At 40.3% G+C, this 23,811-nt stretch overlaps 1 protein-coding gene across 9 annotated transcripts in view; it reads right to left on the bottom strand.

Moving 5' to 3' along the window:
* LOC128866713 (uncharacterized) overlaps positions 1–23,811 on the bottom strand; it is a 276,476-nt gene that overhangs the window by 233,460 nt on the left and 19,205 nt on the right. The gene's annotated exons all lie outside the window — the stretch shown is intronic.

Below are 23,811 nucleotides of genomic sequence, written 5' to 3'. Positions count from 1 at the left end.
TGTAAGCTACCCATCCTTGAAGAAATCGTAAGGAAAGCAAACGAAAGATGGCGTAATGAAGTCACCTGCAAAATCGCCCGTCAACTGTGGCCGACTCTAAATGCTAAACGCACAGAATCTCTGCTCAGCCAAAATAAACACAGTCTTAGCACATGGATTTCGGTCATAACGGGGCACTGCCGAATAGGTAGGCACGCCCAAAGGATGGGTGTGCAAACACATGACTTCTGTAGAAGTTCTCTAGATGAGGACGAGGAAGAGACAATCTCGCACTTACTGTGGCATTGTCCTGCTCTATCCAAACGCAGGTTTACTATTCCGGGTAAACAATTTTTTAATAAGTTGGAAGGTCTCAGTTCTGCAGAAATAGGAGATATTCAAAAATGTTTGATAAGCACACACTGATTTTAGGAGAAATAGGTAAAGCTCCCCACGCGGCATCTCAATGGTGAATGAGCCTGAGTGTGTCCCACAGGTCCTGTTTTCGGCTAGCATATTTAGCGCATTCCACGATTTCCCTTGCGGCTTCCTTGGGGGCTCACAATCCCCTGTCTAATTCACCAGTGTCACGGGACCATCTTACATATTTCATAATTTCGGTAAAAAAAACGTGTAACTTCTTCTAGTGAGGCACCCTAATGTGCATACACAAGCACTTACATAAGTACACATACTCGTACACACACAGAGTTACTGCTGCATACTAATGTTGGTGATAGAGAAAATTACTTACAGCTTAGGTACAATTCACGTGAGTGCCGCCCGTTTTAAAGGCGAGGCAGCACGAAAACTTTAACTAATTTTTAATGCATTAATGATAATTAAAGCTATGCCAACAACACTTATATGCCCTCTGAGACTGAATATTAATGATTCTGTCAGAAATTGTTTTACATGTGAGCACATTTTAATAAAGCTTTACATGTAAGCAAGTGTTGGTATGCACACATACATACACATTCATGTGTGTGTGTATATGTACGGGAACATACAATTTGATGTTGTAGAAATTTCCCTCTTGCATCATAAAAATGTCACTTTCCTTTTGTTAGACTTTATTAAAACTTCAGCAGCATGAAAGCAACAACTACAATGCCAATAATTTATGATTTTTTTTATACAAAACTGAGTTTTATGTTCGAAATAATAATGAGAATTTTAATTATGTTATGTAGATGAAGTTGGTGCATGAAATAAGGCCATAATTCAAGTAGTTTAAGAGTCTTTAATTACGCACGAAAAATAGTAAAAACTTTTGGAGAAACGAAGGTTTTCACCCTCTTGTCAAAATTAACAATGAAGTTTCTAGTCTTCACGAAATGGCAGCAGGCTTGCCTCAAGGAAAAGTTCTAGGACCGATCTTATACACTTTTTTTACTGCCGATCTATATATATAAAATTGGCGCGTACACCCTTTTTAGGTGCTTGGCCGACCTCGTCCTCCTATTTGTGGTGTGCGTCTTGATGTTATTCCACAAATGAAGGAACCTACAGTTTCAAGCCAACTCCGAACGGCAGATATTTTATGAGGAGCTTTTTCATGGCAGAAATACACTCGAAGGTTTGCCATTACCTGCCGAGTGTCGACCGCTATTAGAAAAAATGTTTTCCTTATTTGGTGTTTCACCAAGATTCGAACCAACGTTCTCTCTGTGAATTCCGAATGGTAATCACGCAACACGGAGGCCACGCTCCCCTAGGATCGGACGACTAAGCTGGGCTCTAAGCTACCGTGGGGATCAGCAGGTGGCGGACAACCGGACGGCCTATAATAGCAGGTTAGTTGCGAATAAGTTCTAACAAATAAGCAGCCCCCGACAATGAGTGGCAAGAACGTAGGAAGCGGTATAAAAGCTAGCTATTCCGAAGAGGTTTCTGTGACAAAGGCGAATCGACAACGTCTTTAATAAAATAAGTGTGCCCTTCAACATGGTGAAAATACAATAAACCAGAAGAGACTAACTTTTATTGGGCGGCTCCTTCGTCAGCGACTGTCTTCCATGTTAGGGGCGGCTGTTAACCCAACATGATCTTCATTAAGACTCAGGCCAGTAAGGTCGTAATTATGAAATACTGGAATACGTTGGGACATATTGCCATGAGCTGACGGCTGTATTTTTCTGTTTCCTTAGTAAGCGGAGTTAAATCTAGCTGAAACAGCATTCAGGCTAATAATCCAGTTGCCCCCACCCCGTTAAAATGATGGCAAGTCTCTAAAAACGCTCCATATTCCGTCGGCATTAAGTGTCGGCGTAGGTCTAGATGTAACATTTCTAGTTAACACTGATTCGGCTCTGAACTTAAGCTCTCATAAGGAGCGTTTGTCAATCCTTGCGTGGCCTACCTGCTTGTAAAAATAACCATGGAATCATTATAAATGACTACGCATCAGGATATGGATAACAACTTATGAGTTTGGGCCCACAAAACAGAAATGAATTACAACAAAATTAAAAAACAAACCTCGGAAGGGATTGAAGTAGCAACAAAAATAGCCCCACAGGTACACGAAGTAATTTTACCAACAACTATTGTATATTTCGTTTATTCAGTCTACAAATAATTCTTACAGACTACCCGTTCCAAAGGAGCTCAAGGTTGGCATATTCGCCACCAGACACCAGGGAAAGAACCAAATCGTCTCCACGGCAGTCGGTTCTGCGTTACCGAAACGACCCGGATTTATATTCGGCCAAGGTCTGTCACTCCAGCAGCCGTATGTAAGTATAGAGAATGTCTATGCTGCTACAACAACAACAACAGAACCAAATCGGCGTCACCGTACATGCAGCACTTTGGCTTCACGAAGGCGATAACGGCCGAAGAAATTGTCGAGCCATCGACGATAAAGTTAAGGAACTGGCTGAAACGATGGAGCTTCCGAAGCGAAACATACACCAGCCAGCTCCTTACTTCGAAGAACCTCTTGGCGTCAAGAGGGGCGCATGGAGCACCATCTACAGTCAAAGACGGATGTGCCCAAACAACACCTCTTATTAAGCGTATGGATTCTACGCCAAAAAGGGCAATCGACAACGCCGCTGTAAGGAAAAGTCCTGTCAAAAGAAATAAGAATAGACGCGTCGAAGTCTTGAGAAATACGCCGGTTAAAATGAAAGCAACTGAAGAATAATTTTTGCCACCTCAACAAAAAAAAAAGAAAAATCAAAAAAACAATATATGCGTCCGATACTTTTGTAAGGGTCACAAATGGTGTTGCCTCCAATGCTTCATCTCTACTGCAGCTTAAACTCGACGCAGTCAGTACCTGGTTGAATAAGAGGCGTACAAAAGCTCACCTAACCAAATCAGTTCATATAACTTTTACGATCCGCAAAGACTCGTCTGCTTCCGAAACTTTAAATCACCGCCAAATACCTCAAGCTGATCAAGCAAAATACTTGGGTATTCAACTCGATAGAAGGCTAACACGGCTCCCACATGCATATATTCTTGAAGCGGAAGCAACTGGGTTTAAAACTTAGCTCACTTCTGTCTATGTAATCAAAAATCTGCATTATCAGTAGATAACAAAATTTTAATCTAAAAATCTATACTTAAGCCAATATGGACATATGGACATACATGTGTTTCTTTTTTGTTTCATTACAATGAAATGATTTAACACTTTTTTATTTGATGTTGAGAAATGAAATAAACTAAAATAAATAAGATGTCTGCATATTCTGTTTTTCCATTTTCGCAAAATATTGTGAAATATAGAACCCTTTAAAAAAATCGTGTATGTATCAAATAAGGTGTGAGTGGTCCTATGTAGTCAATCCCACAGTCAAATCTATTCGTCCTGTTCTCCTTATGAGCTGTTTTTTGCCGAAGTGGTTCACCATGTATAATTTTTCAAAGCTAGAAGCTCGTATTTTTTACATAGCAATGTTCTATAAAATGCCCATTATCAGCCTATTTCTATGTATGCCCATTATTAATATTCCGCGAGAACTGATTCACAACAGACCCCAAAAACTCTAGTCCAATTTGTGGTGAAAATCCACAATTTTGAATGAGTTGAGGAAGTAAATATAAATTGATAATTGAAAACCTTAAAAATATTTTATGATGAATAAAAACATTACATAAAATTGTTTCCTATCTTTAAATTTGCTGCTGGTCTTTATATGAATTTATTTTCACAAATTACTTATATATATTTTTATTTAGCCTGAAAATAAGTTAAAGAAAATAAGAATTATTAAATGTCACTGGTTAAAAACATAACAACAATAAAAGCATCAATTATAAAAAACAGTTTTTTTCGCGAACACTTCTAATTGGTCACTTTGTAACTAGTACAAGTCTAGTTGATTTTGGACTAGTATGACTTTCTGCATCAAATACCAGTTTAGGAACTCAAATATTTACAAACTAGTAATTTTGCTACTGGTATTATACTAGTTACTCTCCGACTAGTACGCCTTTATCCACCAAATGCTTGTAGAGTAGAAACAATAGAATTGAATGCACCTCTAATTGATCATTTTGCAACTGGTGCTGAACTAACCACTCTCAAAATAGTGTGATACCAGTTCAAGAACAAACATGTTTGATGAGTAGTTCGGCTTTTAAGAGTAGTGCACTAATAGGAAAATTGGATACATCTTAAAATGGTTGTTTTGCAACTGGTTGTTTTGCAACTGGTTGTATACTAACTACTCTGGGACTAGTTTCATCACTTCCATAAACTGCTTGTAGAGTAGCAATAGATGAATTGAGTGTACCCCTAATTGTTCATTTTGCCATTGGTGATGTTCTAGGCTCTCTGAAGCTAGTATGACTTTCTCCATAAAATACCAATTCAAGAACTGCAATATTGTATGTGAAGTTTGGCTGTAGTGCACTAACAAGAGAATTAAATCCATCTTGAAATGGTCATTTTGCAACTGGTGCTACACTAATCACTCTCAGACTAGTATGACTTCCTCCATCAATTACCACATTTTGAAATAAAATCTTTCCTGATAAGTATACTTCTTCATTTGTATACCCTAATTGGCCAATTTCCAACTAGTACAAATCTAACTACACTACAACTAATATGCCTTCTGTCATCAAATATCAATTCACGAACTAGAATTTTTGCAATTGCGGTTTCCCTAAAATACTATTTGCTTTGCCTTAATTTCTAACTGGTCACTAGTCGTTTTGCAACTAGTACATATCTAACTACACTAGAACTAGTATGCCTTCTACCAGCTCACAAAGTAGAATTTTTGTAATTGCGGTTTCCATAAAATATTATTAGTTTTGCCTAAATTTCTAACTAGTCATTTTGCAACTAGTACATATATAACTACACTATAACTAGTATGCCTTATACCATCAAATATCAGTTCGCGCTGAGCAGCTTGGCTTCTCACCGTACCGCTAATCTACATGTATTTGTGTTTGTCCGTTAATTACCAGCCAGAAATTGTGGATGGAGGCCATTCCAGGTGCAAGCCTTGTCTAAAAGCGTTTATAAATAATTCAGGCAAGCAACTAAAATAAACACCGACACGCAAAAATAATTGTCAGTGGCTGTGCTAGTAAAATTATTGTTCGCAAAAGCATATCCCTGTTTCCTATTATTGTATTTCACTGTTAATTGCGTGCGCGAATGGCCTGTATTCAGGTGTACAAGGACAACCATCAACGCTAAACGGTAAGAAAATTGCAAGAAGCGAATGCGGATGCAGGCGAAGGGGGCATGTAAATATGTTTACAAAGGTATAAATAAAAAATAATAGGACTATGAATAAGTTCGTGCGGTTTTTTTTCGAAATTTGAAACTTTATTGACGTAAAATGGTTACAAATTTAATATTCAAAATATTGTCCATCGCTTACTACTACTTTTTCCCATCTTTCTGGCAATTCACGGATTCCCTTTGTGAAAAATTCGGTCGGTTTTGCCGCAATCCACGAATCGATCCATTTTTTGACTTCATCGTAATTACGGAAGTGCTGGTCAGCCAGGCCATGTTGCATCGATCGGAAGAGATAGTAATCGGATGGCGCAAGGTCTGGACTATACAGCGGGTGGGGTAGGACATCCCATTTGAGCGTTTCTAAGTATGTTTTGACCACTTGTGCAACATGTGGCCGAGCATTGTCATGTTGCAAAATAACTTTGTCGTGTCTATCGGCGTATTGCGGCCGTTTTTCTCGCAGTGCTCGGCTCAAACGCATCAATTGTCGTCGGTAGACATCCCCCGTAATCGTTTCATTCGGTTTCAGTAGCTCATAATACACAACACCCAGCTGGTCCCACCAGATACGCAGCATAACCTTCAGGCCATGAATATTCTGCGCCGACGTCGATGTTGAAGCATGGCCAGGGTATCCATACGTTGCCCGACGTTTTGGATTGTCGTAATGGACCCACTTTTCATCGCCAGTCACAATTCGATGCAAAAAACCCTTTCTTTTGTGCCGTTGAAGCAGTTGTTCGCATGCCATAAAACGGCGTTCAACGTCTCTTGGCTTCAATTCATACGGCACCCAATGGCCTACCTTTCGGATCATTCCCATGGCTTTTAAACGTTTGGAAATGGTTGATTGATCAACTCCCAAAGTTTTTGCAACCTCTTCTTGCGTTTGAGCCGGATCTTGATCGAGCAATTCCTCCAATTCGGTATCCATGAACTTTGGCGGCGCACCCTCGCGTTCTTCGTCTTCCAAGCCAAAATCACCACTTTTAAAGCGTGCAAACCACTTCTGGCACGTTCGCTCAGATAGAGCATGCTCACCATAAACTTCCACCAAGATACGATGACTTTCGGCTGCTTTTTTCTTCATATTAAAATAATGAAGAAGAATTCCCCGCAAAAACACATTATTTGGCACGAAATTCGACATTTTCAAGTGTGGTAAAAATATTGTTGTTTACGCTTCAAATAAAAAACTTATACTGACGTTTGTGCCTTACGACAGTAGCTCTCCAATGAATGTTTGGAAATGTGGATCGATGGAATAATAATCAAGTTACGCCATCTGTTGTAAAACCGCACGAACTTATAAATAGACCTATTAAATACGGAACATTTACTAAGAATAAGGCGGCGTCAAAGCAGAAACGTCCAGAACTGAGTGATATCCATTTCATGGGTAACTGTGGCAGTGCACACTGGCTTGAAATATGAAACAGTCTTTTCTAAAAATAGAAAAATGGAAACTTAATATCAAAGTCATTAAAAGTTATTACTGAAATTCCGACTGGATGCTGGAATTTTTTTATTTTTAATTTTTTGTGCAGTGGTCTAAGTATCGAAAATATTGCATAAGAATCACTTCCTTCCACAATCGAACAACAAGCCACAAGTGATGGTTGAGAATTGAAAACACCGAAATTTAACCAATTGAACTCTGCAAAGTAAACGTTCGACCCAATTGAAAAAATCTTTGTACTCTGTACGTTGCGAATCAGGTATGAAGCTCAGATTTGCTCATCTTAACTGCCACCTTAATCATTTTCGTTATTTTGATCGATTCCTGTCATTTCTCTACTAACTGGCGCCAACTCCTATTAGAAACACCAAGTGAAGCTCAGACTTTCTGTAGCCAAGTGACAATTCACTTGCCAAAGTTCTTCCTTTTCCCCTGCCAGCATTAGCAGGAACCACAGTAAAGAATTTACCTTTGTACCTCCTATGCGAGTAATTCAGGCGGAGCTAACATACTTTGACTCTACTTTTGTTTGTCAAAGTTTTGATTCATCAATAACAAAGGAGAGATTCAAAAAATGTACTTTTGTATTTTTGGAGGAATCTTTATAGTTTGCAAATGTGAAGAATGGAACTATTGGACACACAAAGCCCTTCTATAGTAGCCTTTAATTTTCTTAAAAATATTAAATGATAGTTTTGGCCACTTTCATACCATATTTGTAAATCTATTGTATAAGAGGCGAATACCATTATTTGGTCTGAAGCAATAACCGCATAAGAGGCCTTAAAGAAAAATGTAAAAATGTATATATAACTGCCCTCAAAATGGCATCCTTAAATGCCCTGATGTGAAGCCGGCAACCATGCAATATAACTAAATTTGATATAATTTCTATGGGACCTCTTCAATTTCCACTTGGATAGCAGGTGATTTAAGAAGATTATACTTTAATGTATTTGAAGGAACCGCAGTTGGAGGAAAGCACCTCCACTAAACATCTTGCTTCCAAGGGAGAGTAGGAGGTTTTCTCACGCATGCCTTCTCACACTAATTTACCCAAAATATACGCAGACATTTTAACGTAGGGTGCGTTTCATAACCATAAGACAACCCTAATTTTTCAAAGTATTGTAATTTATAGACTTCAGAGGAAAATAAAAATGTTACCCATCGATTAAAGTAACAAAAGTTATCTGTTTCATTACAGAATTTAGAACTGTTTTTAATACATAAAGAAAATGTTTAACAAAAACGTATTTCTAGGCGTTTCAAAATGATAAGATTAAGATTAAGGCACTGTTATCGACAAAAAAAAATTCGAAAAAGTATACTTTAGTTAATTGTAATTAACGATTTTTTTTTTCTTGTCGTCTAGAATATTTTAGTATTCTATGGAACCACCACTTGATTTAACGACAAAAAAATAACCTTATCTTCATCGATTCTGTTAACTTTTTAAGCAAATTTACATCTAGAAAAGTCCATTCTGCCTTAACTGCCGCTTTAAGCTCGTTGGTGTTGTGAAATTAGCGATTGTTGACTTAAACTCTTCTGACTAATAAACCCCAAATGTTTTCTAATGGGGTTAGATCCGGCGAACACGCCGACCAGTTCATAGTTTCAATGGAACAATCAGTCAAATACAGCCTTGTTTCCCTTCTTACGTGTCTTGCTGAAAAGCGAAGGGCCGTTCCCAATTATCCTGAATAAAAGGAGGGAGACTATTTTCGAAAACGGTTTTGTAGTCCCCACTATTCATTCGCGATGATGTAAATTGTATATCAAGAGTTGCTTTTGATGTAAATGCACCCCAAATCATAACAGAACCGCCACCGAAGTTCTTCTTCTCCTTAATTGGCGCGATTTTGGCCGAGTTTAACAAAGCGCGCCAGTCGTTTCTTTCTCGTGCTAACCGGCGCCAGTTGGACACACCAAGAGAAGTCAAGTCCTTCTCCATCTGATCTTTCCAACGTAGAGGTGGCCCTCCGCATCAAATACTTTCAGAGCCGGAGCGTTTGTATCCATTCGGACGACATGACCCAGCCAACGTAGCCGCTGGATTTTTATTCGCTGCGCTATGTATATGTCGTCGTAAAGCCCATACAGCTCATCGTTCCATCGCCTGCGATACTTGCCATCCGCATCTCTGTCATCGTCCAAGCTTCTGCGCCATACGCCATGAGAGTCTTGTAGAGTGCTAGTTTTGCTAGTCCAAAGTAACACTTGTTGGCAAGAGAGATTAGATTCTACGTTGGATTTCAAGGCTGACCTTGTTATCGGTGTTAATGCTGGTTCCTAAGTATAAGAAGTTCTTTACAACCTCGAAATCATAGCTGTCGACAGTGACGTGGGTGCCGATACGCGAGTGCGCCGACTGTTTGTTTGATGACACGTGACGTTTTGTCCTGCCACCAGACCCATTCGCTTTGCGAAGGCAGAACTAACAGCGCAGTTGTTAAGGCCGATGATGTCGATATCACAGACATATGCCAACAATTGTACGCTCTTATAAAATATTGTGCCTGAGCGATTAAGTTCTGAGGCTCGTACGATGCTCTCCAACATCAGGTTAAAGAAGTCACACGACAGCGAGTCACCCTGTCTGAAACCTCGTTTGGTATCAAACGGCTCGGAGAGGTCCTTCCCAATTCTGCCGGCGCTGCTGGTGTTGAGCAACGTCATCTTGCAAAGCCGTATTGGTTTTGTGGGGATACCAAATTCAGACATCGCGGCGTACAGAAAACTCATTTTCGTACTGTCGAATGCAGCTTTGAAATCGACGAAATGATGTGTGTGTCGACTCTCCTTTCGTGGGTCTTTTCCAAGATTTGGCGTATTGTAAATATTTGGTCGATGGTAGACTTTCCAGGTCTAAAGCCACACTGATAAGGTCCAATCAGTTGTTTGACGGTGGGCTTCAGCCTTTCACACAATACGCTCACTAGAACCTTATACGCGATATTTAAAAGACTAATCCCACGGTAATTGGATTGGGCAGAGCACACTTAAATTGCAATCAGCAGGCATGCTTTCATCCGACCATATTTTGCATAGGAGCTGATGCATGCACCTTACCAGTTCCTCGCTATTCTCACCTCGTCATGGTCGGGTAGCGGAACGACGACGAAATCTTAACTCTGCAATTATTAAAATGACGCCAAATAAAAACTACTCCGCAAAGTAAAAGTGAGCTTATGGCAGTTCAAACATTTTATACCTAAGGTGTCTTATGGTTATGAAACGCACCTTATTTGTACATAAGAAACCCACACAACACTTGTTTCCACTACTTACACTTAATCTATAGCAAAGTAAGTGTTCAAGTGCGAGCGCCTTCGTGTCTATCCTTTTAGGTAAGGTATTTATGCTACAGCACTGAAATAAAGCTCCCCCCCTACAACTTTACGGTTTGGTCGAATAAGCCGCTAAACTTATTGCGTAGAAAATATTTGTGCTGTTGGCTTCTTCGCCCTAACAAACAGAAACTGATTCGATTCTTTCACAAACTCACCTTTCCAACAATTCACGGCTTTATTGCACACAAACTTACAAATATCAACCAATAAATAACTGTGAGTGGCTAATTTATGTGCCGAATATTTGGGATTAGTGGTACGAACGGTGTTTGAATTCAACTTTCTGGCCCTCTTAGGGTTGTCTGCCATCGCACGCAATTTAATCAAGATGGTATTAAATAAAAGGGCGTACACTTCCTATCGAGTTTACCTCCATTTGATCAAAATGAATCAAAAACCAAATCTCCTTGCATTTTAACTCACTGCATTGCGTAACACTTTAAAGAATTTAACATTTCCGTAAGAACATAAAAGTGAGGGAAATTTAGGTGGGATAGGGTGGGTACTTAGACCGCCTACTTTCAAACTGGCATAGTTTTCTTCATGGCGCTCGTATTTTCTGTACGAATTGCGTACGGCGCTCGATGGGTATAATGTGTAAAATTGATGTTTGATGGGTCTGATTAGTCGTTGTGTATGAAGCACCAGAAATTGAAAATGCCAAAATTCATTACCAAATCGGTCACACCGCAAAAGCGCCGTGAACTTAGGTCGATACACAGCAAAATCTCGCCGCAAAGCGATTGAGTTAACAAAAATCCAGAGCAAACAAAAAAAAAACAAAAAATAAACCTTCCTATGTTTAGGCAGCTAGATCTTGAACAGAATAAAGTACTTCCATCTCCATTCGGTCTCATCAACTCAAAAGTAGACATTTCACATACAAATACGGATTTTTTAGTAGGAAAATTAATTTGAAAGGAAAGGAATTACACTTATAAAGAGTGATCAGATTGGATTACTTCCCCAATAAGGTTTTGTTATAAAAATTCAATGATCTATAAAACTGCGTACCAAAAATTTTTCTAGAAATGGGTTTTGTTTCTAAAAAATCTGAGCAAATAGTTTGAAATTTTGTTGAAATTTTATACAAAGTGCGAAACTTTGCTTTATATGGTTTTTGTTGTAGTAAGAACTGTGTTTTTATAAACGAATAATTAAAATTAAAAAGGGAAGCTGATCTGCAAACGTCTATCAGAAAAAACCTGGGGATGTAGCCTAAGAATCCTGAGATGGATGTACATCAGAATAATAAAAGAAATGATAACATATGGAACGGTCGGTCGCTTAGGCATTGAGAGCCACTCTCTAGACAATGCGGGCAGGGCTAGATTCAGCGCTTCGCATGCGTATACATCACGTGGGCGATGCGGACCTGCCTTACAGCCGCGATGGTGGTGATACTTGAGCTGACACCACTTCATGTAGTTATTCAGCAATCAGCCAAGCCTACCCTATTGCATATTACCAGAGGAGGCTTCGGAGAGGACAAATGATGTCATCTAAAAACATTGAATTGCTGAGACTGCAACTCCCACTTACCCAGCTACTCAGAGATGGTATCACTAAGCTGATCAAATTCGAATAAAATCTCAGAATTGAACTAGACGATAAGTTAAACTGGAGTGGATCTGCATTTGAAAGGAAACTCCAGGAAAGTACCCTGATGTTCACACATGTCTCGAAGCTCCAAGAAGGCATAGGCGCTGGAATACAAGGCCCTAGAACCAAGCGATTTGTGCCGATGGGTAGCATAGATAAACTTAGACAGGAATTTACGGAATGAGCGAACAGTTAGGCCATTCGGAGCGACAGTCAGGCAGCACATTTGGGTTCCAGGACACAGGGGTATTAATGGGAAAGAGGTAGCACACGCATTAACGAGAGAGGCTGCGACCTCGTCATTAATAGAACCCGCGCCCCTCCTTGCTGTGGGGCAACACATCAACAAGGAGAAGCTTCGGAGTGAAGAGCTAAGGCACCACAGTGTGGGGCTACGCCAGCAGAGATCCTTATTGGATAGGTTTAAAAAACCCATAACTATAAAACTGACCCGTAGCCGAATGGGTCGGTGCCTGACTACTATCCGCAATTCAGAGAGAACGTAGGTTCGAATCTCGGTGAAAGACCAAAATAAAGAACACGTTTTTTTCTGATAGCGGTCGCCCCTCGGCAGGCAATGTCAAATCTGCGAGTGTATTTCTGCCATGGAAAAAGTCATCATAAAAAATATCTGCCGTTCGGAGTCAGCTTGAAACTGTAGCACCCTCCATTTATGGAACAACATCCAGACGCACACCACAAATAGGAGAAGGAGCTCGGTCAAATACCCAGAGAGGGTGTACGTGCCAAGTACATATGGTATATAAAACTGAGAATGCTCACGGGCTCCTCAGATCAATTCCAGGAGACTCCTTTTCAAGGAAAGCGTTATAGCCCGCAGAAGGTTGAGACATCTCGGCCAACTGCAGCCAGAAAAAAAAGCCTCAGCTCAATGCAACCCAGCTCTATCCTGAGTTTAATAAGGCAACTGGGTCTGGATGAGGTACTGTGATGAGCAGAGTGCACAAAAGACCATGAGTGCAAACCTCGTAGAATACACTTTCTTTTGCCTTATAACCAATTACATATTTGTGATGAAATTTCCTAGCCGAGTTTTGTGAGCGGAATAAACCAGGAACTGCACCACAATAATGCGCCAATGGTCCAAGGGAATTCAAATTCTATGGAAAATATCTGGCCGTTCTCGTTCTGGAGGTCTCACAATGGTATCAAAACGGCGCTTCAGTGCTACTTGGGGAGTCCCAACCATTTCACCTTTCTACCTGTGGAAAAAATGGGAAATTCAGCGAGTGATAGTAAATCTTCGGAGGTGTCACAAAAAAAACTTGTTCGACGGTGTGCATCATATTATTTCTCTGAGCTCAGCTTTCTCAATAAATCTTAGTATTTGTCCCATTTTTTTAAATTTTACTTCCTCTTCTAGTAAAATATGTGTACGCAGGTGTTTGTGCCGCTTCTGCATCAGTGCTGGGCATGAGCCAGCGCATTTTTGGTGGTTTCATCTTCCTCACCTTAGAAACTGCAAGTTCCATTGGAGGATATTCTGTTGAGCATCACAACTCGCAACAGAATCAACTAATGTAAAAAAGTGCACTCGATCGCTATGCTGAATGGGTTTGTGCGTGACTTCCTTGGGCTGTGATTCACTTGGAAGAGGAAGAATAAGCTCTTGAGATTCCTTAAAAAAAATATAAAAAAGTGCAAAAAAGAAGTTTCAATACCTTACGCGCCCTTAACTCTCCAACTATTTCGCATAAGGCGTTTTTTAGAAAGAATAGACAAAAAACGCATCCTCGGTAGTCTAGCGCAGTCCCCGCACTTTTCCAAACTTATCTACTTTCGTAGTTTCTAAAAAACAAAAATTCATTCCTCAACCCCAAGAACCGTATCCTTCCAGTCTTTACTCCCGCACAAAAGTCAGCGCATTACTTGCATTGTGGCTGCTAAAACAGTCAACAAACAAAAAGAAAAAGGCACAGTTACACACTGCATCAGTGGCGCCAGCAAGAGGAAGCGAGCAATCGCGGTAATAGCGTAGACACACCAAATTTAGCGAAGTCCTCAACCATCTGCGCGATCCTTCTGGCAGAAAAATGTGAAACACAGATGGCGCTCCAAGCAGTAAGAAGGCGTTGTTCCTAACCAACGACACGTGGGCATTCCCACTACTCAGGACTGGTAGCGGAAATCAAAATAGATTAACGAAACCAACACAAGACTGAGTCTTGTCGAGACCCTATGCTCACGAGTGGAGTGAACAAGAAAAAAAAGACGAAAAATAAACAAAAAAAGTTATAAGAAAATGGTAGTTTTATGAAAGTTGCAAGGAAAGGAAGATTTTGTTATACGGCGTATTTTTTTTTTTTTTTTTTTTTGAAGAAAATTCAACCATCTTCGTTCTGTACAGTTTGTAAAATAATTACTCCAACAAATCTCGCATTACTTCTAATTTACAAACCAAAGCCGCAAGCAAAGTGGTATTTTATCCTCTCCTCCATATCTGCCAATCATCTGCCACGTAGGCTTTGGTGGAGGATTTGAAAATCTTTTACAAATTCATTCTCGCAACAATAACAGCGCGATTGCGGCTATAATTTAGCAATAACATATTTCAGTAGTAGTTTTGCTGTATTTCGTTTCCCAAAGCATTCATTTAATAGCAAAAAACTCGCTTGCGCGCTTATCTCCAACACAAAGATTATTTACAATACAAAGTTTGGAAAGTGGGTTTGTAATTTGCAAATTATGTGGAATATCTCATAAGTTTTCTAAGGCGCGCTGTGGTTGCTGTCGATGACTGATTTCCCAAAAAAAAACTTGGCAGCAGCTGCCCGCTTAGCCACAGAAACTTTAAGCTGTAACCGCAAGTTAGTCAAAGCGAAAAACGAACGCTAATCTGCTCATTTTTCTACCAACTTTTCACTCGCATTGTTTTGCTTTTATTTTTTAATAAAAAGGCTCGTCGTCCACAAAGTTTTGCCTGCAGCAACTGCCATGTACATTTTATCATTTACAACCGGCCCCACATTCGGCCCCGCGTCAAACAAGTACCAGCAGTCTGCTGCCTTCAGCCGCCCTAATAAGCTGGATAATAAAATTAGGCAGCAGTCGTCAATCGGCTGCCAAACATTGTTTGAATTTGTGGCTATAGAATTGTATTACTCTTGGGGCTACCAATCCACAAAATTCTCCTTCAATGCCCTTTTTGCCCAACAATTGTGCATTTAACGATCATCCATTGATTTCCAACTTGCTTGGAACCATTAGCAGCTGCTTTCGACATCACTTGTCGGCTTATCTTGAGCCGCGCTGGGTGCAAATCTAAGCACCGTATATTTGCTATGTATATACGTACACATAAACGTTTGTATGTATGTATTGACACAGTTGTTTGTATACCAACCATGCACTTTCCACTTACTATGAGCCATAAACATAAAAGGCATTTGCATAATGTTACCTACAGTACAGGTCAAATTTTATTACCACTTAACAGCGCCAGCCCAGGTGGCAAAGGTTTGCCCCGTCATCCTGCTGTATACCCCTGTTGTGTTCATTGTTAACCTCTGCAGAGCTATAACTCACATCGATTTAACCTCAACTTATGTCGTTTAAACGCAGAGTAGTCATTAATCTTTAGCGATTTTATGGACCATCGAATACTTTCAAACATATTGCGAGTTGTATGCACACAGCAACGTGTAGGAAATTTATTACCAGTGACAAGTGCCACATTGGGTGGCATACGGTTTTGCATGGCCTGCTGGGCTATTAAAGTATATTTAAAGGCTGTCTCGTTAGTTTAACGAACGGCTTCTTAAGCGGTTTTTCTACTCATCATAATTTAAAGGCAGTAAATATGAGAATTTTTAGTTATATTTTTCAAACAGGAATTTAATTTCTTTTATAAAGCTGATAGGAGAGAATAATGGAACGATGCATTACGCAGAAGAAAACAAACAGGTGGAAAAAGCTAGAAGAGGCTTCGGTTTACAGGATCACAACCAACAGTGGCTAATTACGTTCGTATTAACCGCTTCAAGTTACTTCTGCATTTCATCAGGTGTGTGATATTTAAACCCGCACTATCTGCAGATGTATCAAAAAAGTGAGAGCCCACATGTCTAAATTTTTATTCGACGAGAGCAGGTCAGCTGAGAAGAAAGTGCTGACATGATTCCACCTCGTCCTCCAGACAGCTTCAACAGAAAGGACTTGAAGCAATCCCAAGTCTCACCCCATGGACAACTAATGGACAATTTCCGATAAGAAGACCTACCAAATTCGAGAGCTGCGGCTTTATTAGCCTTAGAAGATCTCTCGAGTGCCCCCGACCTACCTGTGGCCAGAAGGATCTCGCGATTTTGCACGTTTGGGCACTAGCCAAGCACTCGTTAAGTTGACGCAAGCCCATCTTTCCAGGATTAGATAACAGGCTCTTAAGCGAGCTCCAATTCACTCGTTTAGCGATAAAACCATCTCCAGAGACCTCTATCTTGCCAACTCATCAGCCCAACGGTTTCCCTCTATGCCGCTGTGACTGGGAACCCTAATGAGTCCAATATTGAAATATTCGAATGCAATCTAGAGAGAGGCAAGTACTCCCCGACTAATTTTGAATCCTCTAACGAGAGCTCAAGACCCTAATTTTCGCTTGGCTAACGGAGTAGATATTTATGTCCTTTACAGTAATTACAGAGGAAAGCAAACAACTCACTGCTTCCTTAATTGCGGCTACCTCCGCTTAGTGTTGTGTTTTCTACAGGGGTCCGGAAGCCTAAATTTGAGCTTGAAGCTCCATCCAGCTTCGAGTCATCCAAACGGCTTAAGAAAATTGCGTGGAACTTCATACTTACCCACTTTGATACCACTTTGTTTGAGACTCTGTCAAAAGCCTTCGCAAAATCGGTATGCTGTGGCGATACCCTTAATGCCTTAATCCTGAATTTGCAACCCCCGATATCCAATTTCGAAATGGAGGCTGGAGTAACAAAGATATGTCACCATTTGTCGGAACAGTGCTCACGTTTCTCAGTAAATAGGGACTTGCCCCTTTCTGCAAACGAGCCATAATTTGCATAACAGCCGATCGACTATCAATGGAAAAGTTTATTTTAGCCTATTCACCTGCTCTTATTGCGGCATAGATTTCTGCTTGAAATATACTACAGTAACTAGGTTGTCTGAAAGACTTTTGAGGATCAAATTGCGGGCAAAAGGCAGCCACTCCTACTCCTTTTAGACCCATCTTTAAATAAAATGTATGAATGATATGTGGACTCTAGACCTTTCTGCCATCCATTTTGCTCCATAATGACGCTACGCTTTTTGTCATATTCAACTTGTGGAAGTACGCAGTCTGACTTGAAAGCGTTTGTGAGAATTACTCTGACATCAACAATCTTGGAGCACAACTTTTGACCGAGATTCTTTTTACCAGTTTGATTGTATGCCGGTTTCTAATTCTTTCTATTGCCGCTGTAGGAATTGTGCTCCTTTGCATGCTTTCCAATACTTTGACGTAAGTCACTTTAGCGCACGCCGGCCACCATGAAATTGAAATTTGAATAGGTCGAGCCAAGGGGCACCAGGAGATTTGGCGGCTCCTACAACACTCAGGCTAAAAAACCCATTGTATTTCGAGCTCTGGAAAGGGAGTAGATAGTCAAGGAGGAAAGGAGAAAAGTATCAGAAAAAGAGATAGGAAAGAATAGAGACAGAGACAAAGGTAGTTATTCCTGTGAGAATTTTCCAGATTATTTGGCAAATCTGTAGATATCCTCCAGTTTTAGAGAACGAATGTTACTCATTCTCAGGACATCGGAACCTAAAACTCGTAGCCTTGCTCTAGCAAAGGCAGAACACTCACAGAGAAAGTGCCTCCTCCAAGCAAGACCGGCACATCGGGTTCTCAATGATTCCAATGGTGGTCATATGCTGACCCCAAGGGTTGTGTTTTGTAATAATACAGATTTGTCACAAAACACTTTGCAGCTCTGCAGCATTTTAATCACTGATCCAATTCATGCTTCCTGCAGAACTGATTCTCACACGGTTGGCTAATTCATCGGCAATTTCGCGTCCTTGAACACAATTTCTTACGTTCTGGAACAATCTTTGAGGCTTGCTTCGCGTTCTCCAGGGCCCTTAGTGCTGCCTGACTGTCCCTGAAAACTCCAATCTGTTTCCCGCTCCATCTCCTCTCGATTACCCATTCGGCTACTTTCAGAATGGCAAAAAAATTTTGTTTGACTACCATCCGGCACCAGACCCTATTTCATTCTTGGACCCGTTCACCATACAAGCGCACCATAGAGCATTCTTGGTCTAATGACCGCCATATATAACCAATGTGTGAGTTGAGGAGGTAAGCTCCAAGTCTTACCGAGCTTTATCCTGCATGCGTATAAGGCATTCGAGGCTTTCTTTGCTCTTTCTTCTACATTGAATCTCCATAAGAGTTTGCTTTCCACAAGAGTTTGCTTTCCACAACAAGCCCTAGACATTGAGTCGTTGTTGTTGTGGCAGCTTACTAAACCAGCTTAATTACTATTCAATTATTCGATGCTTTTGGTGTCAACACAACTCCTCCCAGCCGCGGAGGTGATCAGTTAGGAATCTTGTACTTGCTTGTGAGTACGTCTTGTCTGGATTTACTTTCAGCCCAACAGTTTTCGTCTACTTGTACATCTCTCTAAGCGTCCTTGTGAGTATTTCACTCGTCGTGTGTGGACACCTAACTGAGATGATAACAGCCAAGTCCCCAGCATATGCCGTCAGTTTCGATCCGCTATGCCCAAGTTTGATGAGAATCTGATGCATTACTAGGTTCCATAGAAGAGAAAATAGCTCTCTTCACTGTGGAGTTCCTCTGCTTTCCTTTCTCGAGATTGATAGCAAAGTAATAATTCCAAAAAAAAACAGAAGGGAAACTTTCAAGGCAGACAAAGAAAGAGGCAGAGACCCGAGAGAGAATGAGAGAGAGAGAGAGAAAGAAAAAATATATATCTAAATAAATTCACAAGATTTGCAGAGAATGCAAATAGACAAAATTTACAAAAAACGGAGAAGGGGCGACCGGTGTAGATAAACGCGGGACACAAACCGTGGCAACAACTTGCACTACTCCGAGTGTTTATAACCCGCACAAACGCAGTCATTCCAGGACCACAGCAACGGCACAAATTACCGCAAGGCAATACCAATAAATCCGACGCCGGGAGGATAGCACTTTATAGTACGCACAAGCACTAGCCAGGAAACGAAAATAAGCGCCAAAAAATAGGCACCAAAAAAAAAAACACGCCAAAACATTGGGACCAAAAATCGGCCCAAACAGTGCCTACTGGAAATATAACGCCAAAAGGTAGGCACCAAAAATGTATTCCCTACATGTTTGCCCAACAAACAAGCGCCAAAAAGTAGGCAGTGTTATTTCTCACTAGAAATTAGCAACCATAAGAAAAAACTTAGAAAAAATAGCCTAAAGTGTATTTAAGATATATATAAGGTATATCTCTCTCTCTCCTTTTCCTCTACGTTATATCTGTTTTCTCTCTCGCGGAACGAAAATGCCCAAAACGGTGCATGGCCTTGTAATTTTACTCTCCATTCTCGCTCCTCAATCAACGCCTAAGAAGTTTCACTTCAAAAAATGCATCTCGCTGATAATCATAATATTATTCAAAGACTTTTATAATTTAAATCTCAAAATGTAAACCTTGGGTATTTTATAATTATTATTAAAAAAATATGCATTTTCCTCTTTTTGATTTACGTTTCCGCAACGTGACTACTTTAGCATTTCTGCGCACATCCCACTCAACTAGTAGAGGTAAACATACTCGTTAGTCCATTTCTTCCTCTTCTGCGCCACCCAACGCCTTGTGCAGCATTCTTTTTGTGCCTCACCACCTCATACAGGGCATCATTGTCTGACGTTGCGTGATGTGCTGCCCCGCTCGCATGTTCGCGTAACCGCAGTTCAGTGGCATTTTAACAACGTTTTTTCTACCTCTTTCATATCTATAAAAGGTGCTTTGTCGCTGGACACTCGCCTGCTGGCGGCTATGCGCTTTTGACGCAAGCAATGCGAGTAGTGGCAATTTTCGACCTAATTTCGTTGATGAACAGTGGGGGCCTAATGTCCACATACCGGATGATGATACACACACCAAAAAAAGTGCACAGAAAGAAAAATGAAAAAAAGGTGCACAAAGCAAGCGAGACATGAAGGAAACGAGCAGCCGACAGAGAACTATGATATTCACAGATGTTCCCTTCGTTCATTTTTATTTTTTTAGTTTATCGTACTCACATACTTGAAATGCCTGCCATTGTTGCAATTTTTGTTGGGCATGTTGATTTTGCTTTTCGCTTTTCTAAGTATTTCATGCCTTTATTTTTAGTAATTCATTCGGCGTACCAATTTACTTATATACTTACATATATACATTCTCCCATTTTCACGCCACCCGCCGTAGTCTACTGCATATTTCATGTCGCCAACAGTAAAGCCTTAATGGTTAGGCATAACAGCATTCTACATGCATGTATGTGCATATGTACGAGTATATGTGCGTGTGGCTTAATTTAAGTTGCCTACTTTTGGGTGCGCTTTTCCCCAAATCTCACTTGTTCGTGATTTTCGCACTTGTGCACGTGCGCCACAAATTGGCGGCGGGATTAGCTGCACACCGCGTCGCAATGGTCGCCACGGCATTGAATATGAATGGGAAAACCTTAAGTGTTAAACGCCTAAAGGTATGTAAGCTGCACTATTGTTGTGTTTTTGGTTTATACTTTCCACTTATTTTCACCAAGCTATCTTTTATTACTTATCGTAGGGTGTTGCATAAAATTGCGCGCCAATTTGTCAAATTTACTTGGTAAAAAAACGAAATAAATTACAAATTAGTGTGCATCTGAAAATTTTCCAGCGCTTGAATCGGCTTCAATAACTCAACTATGAGTTTACGACTCGATGGAGAAAAAACAAAGAGGAATACTCGTAATCCAAAGGAGAATCTCTCTTGCCAACAAATGCTACTTTGGACTAAGTAGACAATTGAGTAGTAAAGTTCGCTCTCGACGAACAACCCGAACACTTTATAAGACTCTGGTCATTCCCGTCCTAACGTATGACGCAAAAGCTTGGCCGATGACAATATCCGATGAGGCCTCACTTGGAGTGTTTGAGAGGAAGATTCTGCGGAAGATTTTTGGACCTTCGCACATTGGCGACGACGAATATTGCAGGCGATGGAACGAAGAACTGTAAGAGCTTTACAAGACGACATAGACATAGCGCAGCGAATAAAGATCCAGCGACTTCGTTGGGTGGGTATATCGTCCGAATGGACACTGACGCTCGGGCTCTGAAAGATGAGGGCCTCATATGTTTTGGAAAGATCAGGAGGAAAAGAACATGGCTTCACTTGTTGCGTGCTTTGTTAGAATCGGCCCAAATCGCTTAAGAGGTAATCACCCAATCTAGAAAAAGATGAGTTCTCGTAAGATTAGACCTTGTACAAAAATTGAAATCTGGGGAAAGCAAAATCCAACTCGATTATTTTATAAATGCAAACCAAAGCGTTTACTGATCTGTTAATGGGAGTTTTTTCGTTGCTTATAAGGAACTTGATTCATAGTAAAATGGAGCTGGGAGAGAAGAAAATAATGGAACCAGCATGTAAAGAGACTGGAGAGCCGATTCCACGACAGTCGGTTCTTCGTTACCGAAACGACCCGGATTTATACCCGGCCAAGGACTGTCGCTCCAACAGCAATCCCCGTATGTTACTATAGGGAATGTTTATGCTGCTACAACAACAACAACAACAACTTAAAACACCACGACCACCAGGAAGACCACCAAAGCGTTAGCACGAGTGTTGAATGTCTAAATCCCGAAATAATTATATTTTTATTAAAAAAAACCATAACATATAGTAATTTTTTCCGTTAAAAAAGTAAGACATAATTCCAGAATAAAGATGAAGAAGAAGAAGTAATTGGAGCATGAGTATTTGGTAAGTTTAACATAAACCGAGTAGTGAAAGCGCATTGCTCTATGAGAAACATCAAAACTGAACCCAGCAATCCAGCGGAGTCCGCAAAGTTGCACAATTAGTGCTCACTGTGATATACGCTGACGCTATTAGGCAGGCTCTGAAATGAATGACAACCGCCGGAGAAAAAGGCATCCCTAATATATGTGAAAAAATACGCCCACAAGGCTTCTTAAATTAGTAACTTCGGCGTCCCAGAAAGCTCACTCAAATAACTTGGACTCCTCTAAGCATCCACAGGTGGACTGCTTAAAAAAGAACTAATTAAATCGTCTGTAGAGGTGACCAACTTGCAAGAAAAGGTACCTGTATGCCAAACATAAGTAACTTTAAGGGGGTACCTCTCGCAACTTGTAAGCTTCTTGTTATGGACGCACTAATCAGTTCTGTAAACCCAAGATGGATTAGTGCCAACACCTGTGAATTTGCTAGGCAAACATGGCCAAGGCTAAGTTTACTTTTGTCTAAGAATATTAAAAAGTTGAGTAGACTTCAAATTAGGACCTTAGTAGGGATCCTCACAGGACATTATCTCATAGGAAATCATGCAATGAGATTAGGTGTCACAAAACTTAGGTAGTGGGGGTGCACAAATGTCGACCAGAGAAGCGACAATTCTGCGGTAAAGAAGCCACAATCCTGCTGTTGAACCAAAATCCTGTTGTTTGAGATGAAATAACGACAAAATCCTGTAATCTGAGACGAAATGAGTACAAAGCCCAAATCCTTAAGGAAACCAAAATCCTGCAGCTACAGACGAAACGACGACAAAAAATATAAGTTAATTTATTCATTTCCAATTACGATTCACAATTTTGACCAACCATTCACAAAAATGTTCCCATTTATATACAAAAAATATTTGAATCAAAAACAAATGTTGATAAACCTTAAAGTGTATAACTCACAAATGTCATATACTGTTCCAGTTTACATATGAGTGAATATTTGAGTATTTTAATATTCGTTGCGAATGCCATTAGTGTAACCCAACACAATTCAACACCTTTTTTGTGCATGCCCGGCTCTAGCCAGAAGCAGGAACGGATATTTAAGATCCTCCTTAATAAATATTGATAATCTATACACCTTAGGTATCAACAACCTGTTACGCTTTGTCCTGCGGCTCACAACGGACCCATTTCGTGTTCTAACTAGCATCGCTGTAGAAGACGCAGTGTCTTGGAACCATTTCATTTATTTAGTTAGTTATAATTCATCACCGGTTGTAATAAAAAATAATAAACATCAATAGAGTAATAAAGAGCCCTTAGGTGATACTTAAATGCTCCCAAGCGGTGCTCTTCAGGACTATTCTTTGCTTCTACTCCGACGCGCTGTATATTTGGCTCGCTGTAGCTGGAGCAGCGCTGTAAAATAAATAGTCCGGCAAACAAAGCTGGGAGTCTGAAAAGCAAAGCGACCAGAATTTCTTTGCACTCTTTCGGGTCTATAAGACCAGTTCGAGTAAATTGGATTCCACGCAACTGTGGCATATTTCAAATTTTTACTCCTATATTTCTTTATTCATTTCGTTATATGCATCTATGATCAGAAAGTACCGGGAATGTTTAAATAAAACATAACAGAGTTAAATTTCAGGCAAATTTATTTTACCTATTTCAAAATATGACCCATCTGAAGCAACACACATGAGCCAAC

Source organism: Anastrepha ludens, chromosome 6, assembly GCF_028408465.1.
Source record: "Anastrepha ludens isolate Willacy chromosome 6, idAnaLude1.1, whole genome shotgun sequence".
Classification (NCBI taxonomy): Eukaryota; Metazoa; Arthropoda; class Insecta; order Diptera; family Tephritidae; genus Anastrepha; species Anastrepha ludens.
This window is presented reverse-complemented; position numbering and strand designations above follow the sequence as displayed.